Here is a 6000-nt window from a genome sequence, read left to right on the forward strand (position 1 = left end):
TCCTACGACCAAATGAGCGAGCCACCTTCCCACACTCTTTAACAGCTTTATTTGGTGTGGGCATGCACTGAAACCGTGGCATTTGTTTCTTACCATAGGTTCAACACAACGACTTAAAATAATCAACATTTTCTCCCGAGTGATCGCTATGACGGAGTGCAAACGGTCAAAACAGGAGAAAACCAGAACGCTACACATGCCAGACTTAGTTAGAGGCTCCACTTTGGATGTAAAAAAAAAAAAAAAATAGATAAGACACGATTACAGATGAGTCATCGATAGGCAAAATATTTCAACGAGATCAAAGCTTGAGAACAAAGTCTCCATCCAGAGTGCCATCCCACCTGCATGGCAGAAAAAAACAACTTCTCAGCACCGTGTTGACGCTGATAACCACCGACGCCGAACAGAACCTTCCCCGCTGTGCTCCCCTCTCTCCCAGACGTGTCATCTCGAGGGTCACCACATGCCCGAGTGCATCACCTTGGATCCTAAAATTAAACGGTAAGTGTTAACGTACACTGCAGCTGAACTCTTTCCTCGGGCAGCAGCAGCAGCAGCAGCAGCAAGGTCTGTGCAGCACGAAGCCTCTTGCACAAAACGCAAGACAAAGTTTGCAAACATGTCAGCGGCATTGCTTTGTAAGAGGGGACAGCAGGGACCGGAGGATCTGCAGTGCCTGGCAAAAACAGTCATGCCCCTTAAACCTTTTCGCATTTTGTCGTGTTACTACCAAAACCGTTAGCATGAACGTATCGGTGAAGCACAGGGTGCAGGATGCATGATTTCAAAATGTTTTACAAACAACGATCTGAAGCTTGGGTTTTTATTTAACCTGCCTTTACTTCAACAGCCCCAATTAAAATCCAGTGTACCTAACTACCTTTAGAGATAACTTAATTAGCAGAGTCCATCTGTGTGTAATATAATATTTAATAAATACAGCTGCTCTGAGAAGGCCACAAAGGTTTGCAAGAGAATATTCATTAATGAACAGCATCATGAAGAGCACTTATTAGTTCATCAAAAATAAAGAGCATATAGCACAACATGACTCTTTACTATCATCCATCCATCCATCCATCCATCCATCCATCCATCCATCCATCCATCCATCCATCCATCCATCCATCCATCCATCCATCCATCCATCCATCCATCCATCCATCTACTTCGGATTATCCCAGACTGGGTTGCGGGGGTCCAGGAGAGAAACCCAGACATCCCTCTCCTCAGCAACATCCTCCAGCTCATTCTGGGGGATCCCAAAGCATTTCCAGGCCAGACGGGATATAAAGCCCCTCCAGCGAGGGACTTTTGGGTCTTTCCAGGGGTCTCCGCCCAGTGGGACATGCTTGGCTAACCTCCAAAGTGAGGCACCAAGAGGGCATCCTCATCAGATGTCCAAACCAGCTCAATCGACTCTTTTTGATGCAGAGAAGCAGCAGCTCTGAGCTCAGAGTTTCTCATCCTATCTCCAAGGAGCGTTTCCGCAGGTCGTTCCTCCCGGCCGCTGTCAGACTCTATAATCTTGGCTGCTCCACTCAGACATAATAACTGTTTACATCAAACTAATCGCTGCAGAGGTTCTGATCCAACCACTAATTGTTTACACTGTTCCTAGATGCTAAGTTAACGTGCACACATCTTAGCTGGGATGTTGCTGCACCACCATGCATATTGTTTATTGTATTATCATACGTTATGTTAATATGGCATATTTCATTATGGTGTCTTATGTAAATAGGCTGGAGTTTTTTTCCCCCAATGTCAAATAGTTTTTTCCCCTTTACTCTGGTATTTACCCTTATTTTCTACTCTTGGTGTTTCTTTAGAGCTAACTTTAGATTAGACAGTTTTGCTCTTTTTTTCTTCTTACATTTCTTTCTCCTTGGTAATAATTGTGTGTAACTGTCTGTGTCTTTGCCAAGGCCACACCCGAATTTCCCCACTGCGGGACAATAAAGTAACTTTTATTCTTATTCTCCAAGGTTGAGCCCAGCCGTCCTCTGGAGAAAGCTTTTTTCAGTTGCCTGTCTCCAGGATTTCGATCTTTTGGTCATGATCTATACCTCATGACCGTAGGTGAGGGTCGGAAAGGTTAACGGACTGGTAAATTGAGATATTTGCTTTTTTGGCTCAGCTTGGAGCAGTGCCTGCATTACTGCAGTAGAAGCCCCATTCTGTCTTTCAGAGACTGACCCCCAACCCAGAAGGAGCAATCCAGCATTTTTTGCTCAATGACCATGGCCTCAGACTTATAGGAGCTAACTCTCGCCCCCACACTTTATTCTTTTGTAATTAAAAAGTTTTGTAAGTGCAAGATTTTTCCCATTTAACTTATTTTTTTTATGTATAGACTTTATATTAGTATCTTAAATTGGTGATAGTGACTCTGTGGTGATAAAATAAACATAAATAAATGAGAAGATGCATGAAACTAAAAGCTGCAAAAAAAAAACTTGACTTTTCAATTACTGAGTTTTTAGCAGGGTGAAAATCTAAAACCAAAGTCCACAACTAAAAGAGGAAGGATTTAGATAAACGCACATACAGGAGTTAAAATGGCCCAGTCAAAGAAATATAACACCCAACAGTTTAGAGAAACGTGACTTTTTTTTTTGTTTGGAAGGCTGTAATTGACACATTAGTCTGAAGCTCCTTTCCTCCCTACGATACAGTTCTTACTGTTGGCCTCAGGAAAGCCCTTTTTTAACATTTTTTTAATGTTCTATTATCTATCTACATTTTATTCCTACTTGATTTTATTCTGTTTTATTTTGCTATATTTTAATCATGTAAAGCCCTTTGCATTGTCTTTGTACTGAATTGTGCTATATAAATAAATTTGCCTTGCCTGGCCTAGCTATTATTATAACGTTTCGGATGTAGTCAAGCTCTCCAGATACCTGCTAATGATGCGAGAACTTGGCTCAGGTGTGTTGGGCCAGGGATCCGGATAAAAGCTGCAGGATACTGGCCCTCGTGGACTGGAGCTTGACACCTCTGCTCTACAAAGACAAGGTGCTTCATGCAATCGCACCCCACACCTTTCGATTTTTATTTCTTCTGCTTCAATATTAAGCATTACTCCATGGCATAACATCTCAATAAAACAAATTGATGTTTGTGGTTATAAACATGACAGAATGTGAGAAAGTTTCAAAGATATTATAATTATTATATTCATTATTATAAATTATGATTATAACAAGTAAATTGATAAATTAATACTTTTACAAGACACCATACAAAAAAAAAACGAGTGTGAAGAAGCTAAAAAGGTTTGTGGTGCACTCAGCATCAGTCACTGCTGTAATTACATGGTTTTATACGAGTCATGGCGCCCCTAATCACAGCATCTCAGAGCGGCTCAACCCGCTGCCCACCTCAAATGATGCCTCGGGCAACGCGCTCCTTAAAGGGAAGCTCTGAAAATGTAATTCCACCCCTGATCTGATGAAAGCTGCTTACAAGTACAAGGAGAATGTCTTTACAAAGAACCAATGAACTGAATAATAAATGAACAATAACTTTATTCAAAACATTAGCTGTACATTTAATGCTTTTCTTGTCATGGCCATCAGATTTTTTTTTTTTCAGTTCTACTCTATGAGCTGTCACATTTTTTCCCTATTCAGTCAGTTGGTCTTCTCTCACCAGGTGAGTCTCTAGTCAGCGTCTGGATGTGGCCTCTGAACATCAGGGACGCCATATCCTACGAAAACCGCAAAATAGTGGATACGGTTTGGGAAAATAATAGATGGATTAATGGACGGTGTCTCTGCATAACAGTCCATCTAAATGAGGGCACACTGCAGAACGGGAACTAAAAACAAGTAAGATTTTCTTGAAATTAGCATATTTTTCCTTGATTTGAGCAGCTAAATAAGACTATTTGCCAATGAAATTAGTATTTTCTACCCCTAAAATAAGATAATTAGGAATTCTGCAGTTGAAATAAGATGATGGTGATGAATTGTTCCCATTTTAAGTGCATAAATCCTATTCCATTGGCAAACAGTCTTATTTACCTGCTCAAATCAAGGAAAAATACACTACTGTCAAGAAAATGTCACTTACTTTTAGTTCCCTTTTTGCAGTGCAGTTACAGTGCCTTGCAAAAGTATTCACCCCCCCCCCCCCCCCTCTGGCTTTTTACCTATTTTGTTGCATTCTAAAATGTAATTTAAATGCATTTTAATACTATTTTATATGACGTCGGTGCAGTTAAATGTGGAATTGTTTCAGCGTTGATCATGACACTCTCTTACTAGCCTCAGCCAGCATCTTCGCAGTATGTTTTCCTTTTTCACTGGGGTTGATTTGCACATTTCACAAAAACCCGTTCATCTCTGGGACACCGAAACCCCCTCCTTACTGACTTATATGATGGGTGGTGATAGCTGGAGATCCCCATAAAACTTGCGTGTAATTGTTTGAAAAATGAACATGGAGGCTTCGGAGATCTGGAAATTTGCACCCAAGGATTTTTTTAAGCCTTAATTTATACCGGTATTCTGATTGAGTGCCAAGATCTCATTTTCAAGAGAGATCTGTTTTGATAAAACAAAACAACAAAATATGAAATAAAAACAAGAGCATGTTGCATAAAATGTATTTATTTTTTCTTAAAAGAAATTTAAATTGCTCTAGAGGATTCAACGTGGACAGTTTCAGATTCTGCTGTAGAGTTTTCCATGTTGACGGGGTAAAGTACGACAAGGCTTATTTCTCCCAAGTTGTGATCGTACTAATGGAGCGATGAAGGAGAGTAAATCCTGAGTGAAGTTTGTGTCTGGACAATCTAAGTGACTGATATGGCGGTAGGTAAGGCGGTCCAAGGACTGCTATATAGAAGAAAATGTATCAAAGCAGGAGTCCGTGGATTGATAACGATGCTCAGTTCACCCAACAAAAAATGTGTTACAGTGGTAAGAGTTTTATACCGTTATGAAACTTAATGCTCCATGATAGAGAGCATCCAACATACGCAGAGAGGTGCATTTATCTACACCATATCACAGAAATCTAACAGAAGCAAGAAGATCATTAAGACAAGATGCTTCCTTGCATTAAAAGAAAGGCAAGATGTAGTACTAAAGAAAACCGCTAGTTTCGTCTTCAGCTTCTTTCAATATTTTCAATGTGTGATTTAAAGGAGAGCTTATTATCAACTTTTTATGCCAAATATGGCATATACCAATATGTTTCAACATACTTTGCTGGCAAGAATATGGAAAAATAAATGCCATTTGGCCCAGAGTGGGATCTGCTTCGGGACCACAGTTTGGTTCGAATACACAACAGAGAACACAACGTTTGATGCTCCAAAAACTGATGTCACCTGATGTGTCTCCAGAGCAAAGGTAGAGATGCACTGAATTAATCACCTTGCATTATAGCAGATACACGGCTGCAAGTGTGCACACATTACCCCGTGTCTGCCGCGCTCCTTGAGAGAACGTGACAACGTGCAGCGGTCTCCCCTCCCCCCCCCCTCCTCCTCCTCGTGATCATGCTTGATAAGGGCCCTGTCCACTGTGTCAGTGACTCAATACCAACGGCCTTGTTCCCTCATGTCCCTAACTGAGCCGGGCTAACGCATCGGGACAGGTTGAGTCATGTTGCTGGAGATGCTCCGCTGGCGTGTTGCCTGTCTCTTCACCTCACCGCAGTCTCATGGATGCAGCCTGACATTAGACTATGGAAGCGCTGCGAGTGCCCCTTTCCCTAGCATGATAGTGGATGCCAGAGTTCAAAAACGCTGCAGTTACTGTAGTTTCTCAGGCGAGTTTATTCTACTTGTTGGTGTCAAGCTGCATTTGGGTTTTTTTTTACGTGAAGGGATCTAGGGCACAACATTTTACAATCTGTATTGTTTCCAACTAAAAAAAAAAAAAGGTTTTCTGGATTTCTATTCTGAAGCTGAAGACGTTTCGCTTCCCATCCAGGAAGGGAAAGGTAAACCTTTTTCTTTTTTTGGATTGATCATGACCC

The sequence above is a fragment of the Fundulus heteroclitus genome, chromosome 10, assembly GCF_011125445.2.
Source record: "Fundulus heteroclitus isolate FHET01 chromosome 10, MU-UCD_Fhet_4.1, whole genome shotgun sequence".
In the NCBI taxonomy this organism is placed as follows: domain Eukaryota; kingdom Metazoa; phylum Chordata; class Actinopteri; order Cyprinodontiformes; family Fundulidae; genus Fundulus; species Fundulus heteroclitus.